This window comes from Capsicum annuum, chromosome 7 (genome assembly GCF_002878395.1).
Source record: "Capsicum annuum cultivar UCD-10X-F1 chromosome 7, UCD10Xv1.1, whole genome shotgun sequence".
Lineage (NCBI taxonomy): Eukaryota > Viridiplantae > Streptophyta > Magnoliopsida > Solanales > Solanaceae > Capsicum > Capsicum annuum.
The window spans coordinates 2,001,620-2,012,391 of NC_061117.1; positions in this window are offsets into that span (position 1 = coordinate 2,001,620).

Sequence of the window (10,772 nt, forward strand, 5' to 3'; positions counted from 1 at the left end):
TTACCTTGATCTTAAGCTTCCATGCTACCGGCTCATCCATTGTTGATGTTTTTTCCACCGTCTATACCGTTTATTGCTTTACTCCTGCGATCGGCGCCCGCGCTAATGGTGATCCCCAGGCCCCAAAATCCTAAGTATGTTTCCTCTCTATATGCAACTGGATAATCTTTTTATGGATCTGGAAATAGATATAGAGACTCCCACCGAAGAAAATATCTGCCACTCTTTCATCCGGTAAAAAAAGAGGTTTAGCTTAACAATGTGTTAGTTGGAGCGATGGGATTTGTTTGATTCCCATTGCCTGTTGTTTCTTCTCAATCTATATTCGATAGCTTGAATCGAAATGCTTTGCTGGGTTGAACGAACAGCCACTCTGTATACTTAGCCAGAAGCAGGGCATTCCATCGATTCGATTGAGTGAGAAAAGAAAGCCTCATAGACTGAAGCCTCTGTTCAGTTCTTGCTCCAGTTGGTTTACGAATAAAAGGAGACTAAAAAACGATAATAAATCAAGTGCGCCGTTCGAATTGACCAAACCAATGCAACAATCAAGAAGGCGATCGAGAAGACATGAGTTCCCAAACTGTAGTATAAGTCTTTATCGCAGATGTGAGCTTCCCCTCATCTTACTTCCCACCACAAAGACAATAAGAGAAGGAAACCTCTAACAATAAAGAAGATGTACTACAACCGCATACACATACCCTTGATACAAAGCAAGAAATAAATGATTCCTCACCACGGATGAGCCCAGAAGTCAAGCAAGAATCGACCTTACACATTAAGAATATCATCATTATCTGAGAAAGAGCTTAAAAGATCAAATAGGATGAAGGATTTTCCTTTTTTCATACTATGACATTGACTAAGCTAGGACTGACGGAGATACTGAGTCAAGCACTATAGAACAAGGATTATCATTCGCTTGCCCCAAAGATTCAAAGCAAAAGAACCTTCTCCGCTATGAAGGGAGAAAAGAATAGACTAGGGTATGGATTGACTTACTATTCAATTCAAAGTGGATGACTACCTAGATTAGAATGAGGATTCAATATTTTGTGATAGTTATCATAAATTGAAAAGGGATGTGCCAATAGCAACGCAGAAGTTTCATACAAAGGTGCCTTGGACAGGTGCGGAAAAGACGTTTAAAGTGGAGGAAAAACCAATCTTAGAAGGGAAATCCGGATGAAAGGGAAATTCCTGTGATTCTTAGTTAGCTGACTAAGAGCGGATCGGGTGGGAAAGGAGAGTGGCATTGCTATAGGTTTGATTCATCAATGTCGGTATCTCAGTCACAGATTGATGTTGTCCTAAAAATACCTCTTTGTTTTTACTCAACTATATCCGTAGTATCAGGATTTTGACCGCTCGATCGTTCTTATGGATCTCAATATGTTTGGATAACTACGATGGAATAGAGCCATTCTAAGTAGAACCCCTTCTTATGATATGTTAGATAGAGTGGGATCACTCACGTAATAGCCCCCAACCCTTTCATTATGATAATTCATACCTTGCTCATGTCGTAAGAATGTCGTATGCAAATGAATTCACTTTTGGTATAGAATAAATGGGCAAAGTCCTGATGCAGCAACTTGTGAGAGGTTGTGCTTTGCTACTTACTTAGGTTTCCATCTATTGTATTTATCTACATGGGAATGAATTCGTCTGTCAAACCCGCTATTTGAATGCACCCGAACATATTCAATTGACCTTCGGCGTAAGCGACTTCGTACTGCTATAGGCTCTAGTTAGAACATAGATATGAACACACTCCTTCGTTAGAATCCACCATAAAGTTTCTTATTAAAAAGGGATCATTCAGTAATGACCTAATCTTTCGCGATACTTCAGTTTTACCTCTTTTGTTATGTCTCGACTTATCCATTATGATCATGTTTTATACCCCTACTAAGAACTTGAGAGAAGGAACTATGAATCATGGAAGTAGTATATTAGTGCCTTATGCGGGAAATCCTTGCTTGAATTGTTGATCATCTATTATTACTGGCAAAGCAAGTATACCGATAATCAACTTGCTTGACAGAACAATTTGAGAAGGAAGACCCCAAGCCAGCCCAAGCAAGAAGGAGGAACTAAATTCAACTAATGCTTAACACATCCAAGTTCGGACATCTAAGCCAGTTCCGGTCTTTTTATCTGCCTCTATCTCAATAGCTTTCAAAATCGAGTGATTTGATTAGCTTACATCGAAGGATGGTCTAAAGCTGGTCGTTGCTATCAGTCCAACCAAGGGCACCCCTTCCTAGTCCGCTTAGTTGGTTGAGTAAACAAACTCGGATTCTAACATGGGTCAAGTAGTGAGTTCCACTTTCTCTTCCGCAGCAAGCCTAGTCTACTTTTGTAGAGTCAAAAAAGCCTTACATTTACCGTTGTTCCCAGAACATGGCATATACCACCATAGCAATAGCATAAGAAGAATCCTCATATTAGTAGGGAATGTTCCTAACTCCTAACCTCTAGACTAAAACTTCACCTGTCGCAGAACCATAACCCATCACTATAGAATCCTAGGCTTAGCTTTATAATACCAGTCATTAGTTCTGGCTATCGCTCCAAAGTGATAGCACCATCGAAAGATAGAGTGTAAAACAGTTAAACTTCGATACCTAAATTTATTCATCCAAAGACTTTTCTATTCCCTGATCCGTGCCTCCTTACTTTAACTAAGACTTTTGAATAGTGGCTTGGCTGGATTTCGAGTTGAGAAAGATAAGAAGAGCTTGACCGATCTATTCTGAGGGGAAGAAGCACACTACTTAAGATATCAAGCGCAGTGCAACCACCCCAACTTCCGTCCGATCCTAATAACAGACCTGGATAACAGGTAAGCTCCAATACATAGTTCTTTGGTTAGACTATCAGTGATAATGAGAAGAACCTTCTTCAGATAACCTCCTCGAGGAACTTTTGGCATCACTACCTCATGGCAAGCTTACTGAGTATCCACCACATCCCTTTCCAAATATTTATTCTGCTTGGTTTTTTCCATGAACTCTCTTGTCAAAGCCAGGATCATCTTGTAATCCACCTTATCCGGTAAGTTACCTAACAGACCTTGAAACTTTGGCTCATTTTCTTATTCTTTAACCTGGGTCTGACTGCTTGACTCACCAACCTTCAAGTCTTTCTCCATCAGGTCATCTTCCAGAACCAAGCCTTCTAAAAAAAAAGCTCATCATAAAACTCCATTGACGAGGTATGTCCCTTCTCCAGCTTCTTGTGGTCTTTCCCAGCCTTACCTTTTGCTGGGTACTTTACCATCAGACCAACATTCTATTTCTTTTGTGCTTCAGTCTGTATTTTCAATTCCATTACCTTCTTCCTCAGCATCCTTTTTTTCTAGGTCCTTGTTAGCTTTGATGATTTTAGTTATACTGGACTCTCTCTTATAGCCTCCTTCTCAGGTCTCAGTTTCTGTGTGGCATGAACCCACTAATCAGTTGGTGGTATAGTGGATGGTGTTTAAAATAACCATTGTTTGCTATTCAATCAAAATTTTATAAGAGAAAAAAGCTTTTAACATGGGTCGGAGTATAGTCCACTCTATTCTATCTACGATACATCGGATCAACTGAGAGAAATCCTGAGTAACAGAGAGATTCTCCACACGAACGACCCATCAACTTTGAATTGACATAGGTGAATTGGACCAATACCTATCAACCACCAATAAGGAGTCACTTTGGTTACGCAGTTTGGTTGGGGTATTACTTACAAAGATGATTACACAAACTAGCCGAAAGCTCTATCTAAGAAAGTGGCTACTAGCTCAAGTGCTGGTGAAAACATCACTTTTTAGCGATAGGAGGGTTTTCCAACTAAGCCGAAGATATAAGTCGACGGTCCAGGTATAAGAGAAGAATTTATAAGCCACTTACTCGAAAATTGTGCTTTTCTATCCATACCGCTTTCCTTCATAGCAGCAAAGGAGAATGCGATATTGATTCAGTCGGAGTTATACTACTTTTCTGATCAAATTAACCTAGTACACAACCGCCCATGTGTGTGTCTGAGTCAGTGCTGGCAGTCACCTTCATTGAGTTAGGTTAGTATGCTTTGCATGCTTTTCTCAAAGCTCATATTGAAGCTCGTCGGTTAAGAAGTTACATTCCGCTAATCTAACTCTCGTTAAGGTGTAAGCGGTCGCTGTTAAATATAGCCCAAATGGCATTCATTTGAATACAAAAGTACCATATGGGCATGTAAAAGTGGTCTTCTCCTGATCTTCAGGAGCAATGCAAATCTGATTATATTTGGAATAACTATCTAAGAAATAGAACCATCCCTTTCCTGCTAATCGATCAGGCATTTGATCCATGAATGACATTGGGAAGTGGTCCTTTAACGTCCATGAGTTTAGCTTCCGGTAGTCCATACACACCCTCCACCCAGTGACAGGCCTGAGTGGAATTAGCTCATTCTTTTCGTTCGCTACTACTGTCATGCCCCCTTTCTTGGGCACACATTCTACAGGACTTACCCATTTACTGTCTGAGATTGGATACACCACCCCTGCATCTAACCACTTTATGATTTCTTTCTTCACCACCTCTTGCATAGGTGGGTTCAGACGACGCTGATGCTCAATAGTGGGTACGCAATCTTCCTCGAGCTGAATCTTGTGCATACATATGCCAGGAGGGATACCAATTATATCAACAATAGTCCAACCAATAGCTCTTTTTTACCTCTTCAGAACAGAGATGAGAGCCTCTACTTATTGATTACCTAAATCAGCAGCAACAATAACTGACAGTGTATTTCCACTACCCAAGAACGCATACCTTAAATGACTGGGTAGCTCTTTCAATTCTAGCAACGGTGGCTCTTCAATGGATGGCTTCGCCGGTGGTGAAGGTTGATGTTTAAGGTCAAGGTCCAGCTTCTTGGGGGCATATGAATACGACCCCATTCCTGTCAAAGCACAGATAGTTCCTTCGTACTCTTCAACATCCTCACGCTCAAAGTTCAAAAGCACAGCGGCCAATGGCTCAATATTAAGCTACTTCTCTAAAGATAATTCCTTCTCATCTTCATAATAAACATCAGCTATAGAGAACACATTCATATCTTTGGGCTGCTTCATTGATTTGCATACATCAAAATGGACCACTTCGTCATTCATCCGAAATAAAAGCTCATTTGCTCGCAGATCAATAAGCACACTTTCTGTTGTGAGGAAAGGTCGACCCAAGATTATGGGCACCTCAAAATCCACCCCACAATCCAAAATAACAAAGTTTGTAGGAAAAATGAAGGTATAAACCTTCACTAATACATCATACAAGATACCAACAGGTCATTTTACCGACCTATCTACCATTACAAGCCACATGTTGGTTGGTGTAGGATCGCCCAACCCCAACTGTTTATAAATGGCTAGTGGCATCAAATTAATGCTAGCCCCCAAATCACACAAAGCCTTGGCAAAATCCAAAGATCCAACTGTGCAAGGAATAGTGAAAGCACCTGGATCTGCCTTCTACTGTACCAAAGACCTCGTGGCAATGGCACTTCAATGATGAAAATTATCTGCCAGTTCATAGCTCGCTGCCCTTTTCTTTGTCAAAAGGTCCTTCATGAATTTGGCATATCCTGGCATTTGCTCCAGTGCCTCCACCAAAGGCACATTTATAGTCAGCTGCTTCAGCATGGTCATGAATTTACTGAACCTAGTGTCATCAGCCTTCTTCTTCAGTCTCTCAGGAAAAGGTGGTGGTGGATTTGGAAGAGTTTTCTCCACCACTTTCTTTTTATTGTGCTTCATATTATCAATCTTTTCAGACTGTTGACATCTAGGTGTAGTATCATGAACGTTCTCATCCTGATCTTCAACTTCTACAGAACTATCACAATCTGTTTCAATAACATTCTCCTTTATACTATCAACCATGGGATTGCCCTTGGATGGATTCTCCAACACTTTACCACTTCTAGTTGTAATAGCCAAACATGATCCATCTTTTCTTGGATTTTGGACAGTGTCACTTGGTAAAGTGCCAGCTTTTCTTTGATTGAATGCCGCTGATAGTTGACTCATTTGTTGTTCTAGCTATTTTATTGAAGTGGAATGCGAGTCAACCAATTGATTTATTAAGGACAAATTATTTTTTTCCTCAATTACTCCCGTGTTGGTTGCCTCCACTCCTTTCAACAACTTAGCCATCATGTCCTCCATGGACATCTTCCCAGAGCTAGATGCAGCAGTTTTATGATTTCCAGGAGGGACATACAACCCTATCCTATCATTTTTATTCTTCCAATTCCCTTGGTCTCGGTCCTTGTATTCGTATTTTTCATAATAGTTCCGACCTTGGTTTCCTTGGACATTGCCTCGGAAACCCCCCTGATTATTCAAGTAATTTGCTTCCTCCTCAGAATTGGAGTCATCTCTTCCCTGTGATACAACAACTTTGACCTTTTCTGTCTTTCCTGATAATAAATGCTTCGTAAGAAGGTCCATACGCATTTTCATGTGAGCCATATCCTGGTCACGTTTCTCTTCTCTGCGCCTCTGTTCTGCCATCATGCCAATAGATACAGTAGAGCATGCTACCTCAGAATCCCTGGTATGCCAAGCTCTACTTTGCTTTGTCATACGATCCAGCATATCACATGCCTCAATAAATGTAAGGTCCATGAATGACCCACCCGCAGCATTATCTACCACTGGCTTAGTCACCGAGTTCAAAGCCCTATATAATATATTCATCACGTGGACATTGGTCATCAGATGATTTGGGCACCGCATAAGCTTCTTCTTGAACCTCTCCCATGTCTCGTGGAGGGCTTCAGTTGGAAGCTGTCTGAAATTGCTTATCTCATCTCTTAATTGTGCTCTCTTGGATGGCAGAAAGAATCTTTCTAGGAAAGCTTCTTTCAGTTGCCTCCAATTAGTAATAGAGTCAGGAGTTAGCCCATTTAACCAAAGAGTTGCCTCTCCAAATAGAGACAATGGAAATAAGCGCAGCTGGATCGCATTCTGTCCAACCCCTGGATTGTCAAACGATTTGTATATTGAGATAAAATTAATCAAATACATATTCGGGTCGTCGCCTACAAGTCCACCAAATAACCCTTTGAGTTGCAATAGATGGATCATGGTGCTAGTGATATTAAACTTGGCTCCGGGTGGCAAGGGCAGAGGAATAATAGCCCCTGTGGCACCAGCCCCATCCAAGTCGTCATTATTATCATCAAATGCAACCTGCACAGCTTGGCGTTAAGGTCTCATTCTAGCTTGACGATCTCTGTTGACATTCCTGTTCACTGGTGTAACCACATCATCTGCACACCTTAGATTTAATAACTCATCATCACCCAGGTCCTCATCCTCAAGATTTGGTACCCGACCTGGGTTATCAGCATTCTGTTGATTTACTTGCGCAGCTGCCAATGCAGCTAATCTAGCCTGCTCCTGTTGAGTGGCCATCCTTTCAATGTCTCGTTGTGCATCCATTCTGCCAATGAGCTGTGGTTCAGGATTTACAGGTAATAATGGTTGACCAGATCTTCGTGTATTTGGCATGCACTCCACTAAACCTGAACAAAACAAAAAAAACAAACAAAAAGTAAAATTTGAGAATCTTTGACCAAAGGGTCTATTAACTATCACAAACTTAGTTGACAACCATACTCCCCGGCAACGGCGCCAAAATTTGATACGCCCAAATTACAACTCTCGTTAGAAAGTGTAAGTGGTCGCTGTCAAATATAGAGCCCAACTGTGTTGGGTGTCGAATCCCACAGGGAATACTATGGTCACTAAGTATTGCGATTATTATTAGACTATTGGTCGCAGGTTCCAAGAAAAAGGGGGGTTTTGGTTTAAGTGCACAATAATATTAACAGTGTAACGATGAGATGATATATGTAATAATATTTGATCACAGATAATGACAAGTTAGGGTTATATCTACCTTGTAGCTTCTACTTCTCTATTAACTATGAGTAATACAGATTTTATGCATGCATGCACTTATAGAGAGACGTATTCTAATTCTAAATCCAAGTGTTTTTCAACCATCAAGGATTTATTCACCTTACTTCTTTCAAATCTAAGGTGTACAAAAAATTGTACGAACTCTCCAAGACATTAATCCTGCTAGGGCATTAATGTGTAAAATAGAGGTTGGAAACCCTATTTTCTTGTCACACTCTCTTTTCCAAATAGTAACTTTTCTATCGAACAAGTTATTGCTATAATGGCGCATTCCCTATGTTTGCAACCACGAGAATTCAATCAAAACGAAGAGAGTAATGATATAAGTGGCGTGACATATCATAAATTCAAAAACCCATAGCAATAGAGAGTATACTACAAGGTTTCCATAACCCTAACAAAAAGCTTAGCTACTCATGAATAAAATAGAAATCAACATAGAAATATTCATCATACCAAAACAACGAATGATCTTGGTGATGAAGATGACTAGCGAAATTGAGAGAGAAACACGTTTATCTCTCTCTGTCCTCAAGCTAGCATTTTTTCCTCTGTTCCAAAATATTATAGAATCTAAAATTGAATAATCCCTAAAAATTCAGCAATAAAGCTTTTTAAGAACATCCTTCTCTAATAAATTTCTACTGCAATCCTTAACTATTTAAAAATACTGAGTTTGCCCGAGAAAAAGTTCCCATACATCACATTCAGTCCAAAAGCTGCTTTCCCTTTTATGTGAAGTTTTCCTTTGCTATTCACAGGTCCCCAAAGTGCTGAAATCTTCTTCATTAGTACCTAAAAAGCATGCTAATCACATAGGTCAGCTCACTTACTTAAAAATGGACTAAAAGTGAAAGACTTATGTATTTTATCCTCAAAACTTAGCTAAAACATGGGTAAGTTATGGTGCTTAGACGCATAAATACGCCCAACATCAAGTGGCTTGGTCCTCTGACAAGGACATCTCTTTCTCTGCTTTAGTCCTAAAGTCCATTAGGTCATGATATTTGTTTGATTAGACAATTATCAGGTGATCCAGAAGACCTAATCAATGAGATTTGGGGGAATAACATTCTTTATTACTTCTTTATTTCATGTTCTAACTCCCACTAATAGAATGGGAGACCTACACTTAACACTTGCTATCTTTCTTGATGACTTTCTTTTATATTGGTTTCAGGTTCATACTCTGCTCCTTAATCTGGAAAGATCGTATGTCAATGTTCCCAGGGTAGGAACTTCCACTTTTCTTAGTTAGAGTATGGGCTTGGGCTTTGGTTCAGGACTCTGAATCGATCAATCAAATGGGAAAACACCTTTCCTTTTTTGCTTTCTCTCCACTCCTGCTCCTGTGGTTTTTCTTCCAGGTTCATTTCATGCCCCCTCCGGTTACTCTATCCCTGGGATCCCTTTCTTCTCCTTCATCTTTGGGCAAGCGAGTGAACTCATGGCCTATTCTCTATTTGATTCTCTAGGCTAGTGGTCCCTTTTTATCAGGCCATGAATAGTGAGTGGGTCCTAATGTTCGTCGGGTAGCCATATTTGCATGGAATCACATCAGTACATTCATTAGATGAGCTGGTAGCTAGCTAACCCAATTCACACCAAGTTCTCTTTGTCAGGCATGGAGAAAGCTCCAAGGATTACCCTGGGGTTAGACCACTCTACGGAACCCCTTTTGATGGCTGTTCTGTGCTTACCGGTATATTTTATTCTTTCGACCAAGACCAATTCTGCCTAAGGTCATGATCGATTCATGACGAGCTATATTGATGACACTCTTTCAAGGACAAAATGCCCTGGATATGAGTATGACTCTTTAGGGTAATATAGTAGATTATCCATGTGCAAATCGAGATGCGGTCCAGTTCGAGCATATCCAGTTTCATATCCATATCTTGCAGATCCTAATTCTTCAATTACATAATACCTCTCAGCAGGCTGGGTATTTGTGGAAGCAATTAACCAGACTGCAACCACAATCGCCCTCTTGGTCACCCCTCCTTGTGGAATTTTACCAAAAGGGTTTATGTGCTCAAATGCACCTAAATTCTTATCATCTATATCCATTTTTTGTAAGGTTAGTAAATCCTTAGGACTGATAAGGAGATCATTGTCGTGAAGACCACCAAATACCTAGTGATGAACCAATATAAAACTGAGAGTTGGAGGACCAAACAGCCACCTAGGTGTAGTTAAAAGATTCCAACCGATGTGATGATGGTTTTAACCACTTTCTCATCCTTCTCACCACCGACCCTAGTTTCAAAAAGAAAAGCACAACTATCTCAGGTGAATTAAGTTTATTCTTACACCATGAAACCTCGGTGATGATTCTAAACTAAAATCTTCCACACAATGTTGTAGTGAGGCTACCCATCATATGATGAGCAATCTGGCTATATTTGTCTCATCTCTACAAAAATTTTCTTGGTTGGACACCCTTGTGATGACCTCCAAATCTATGCCATCTTTATTCCAACTTTCTCTGGGTTATCAAGGATCTACACACGTGGAATGTTATAGCTATAGGGTGCCACCCGTAACCAACCCCTATATGCTTTAGACCCTAATTTTCCTCTGATTTATTTGTGGCTTATTCATAACAAAGAGCTTCCTGATCTTTGGCAACTAGGGGCTTTATAGGTTTCCTCTTGTTGTAGGTCTTCAAACTACATTAAACAAACTAGAACGCCTTTAATTACTTTCTGCATTTGCTAGTTCGGCATTCTCGATCTTCTTTCCTGCAGGCATGAAAATCAAACTGGAATGAGACCTTCCTTTCTGTCGACATTCTTTTCCA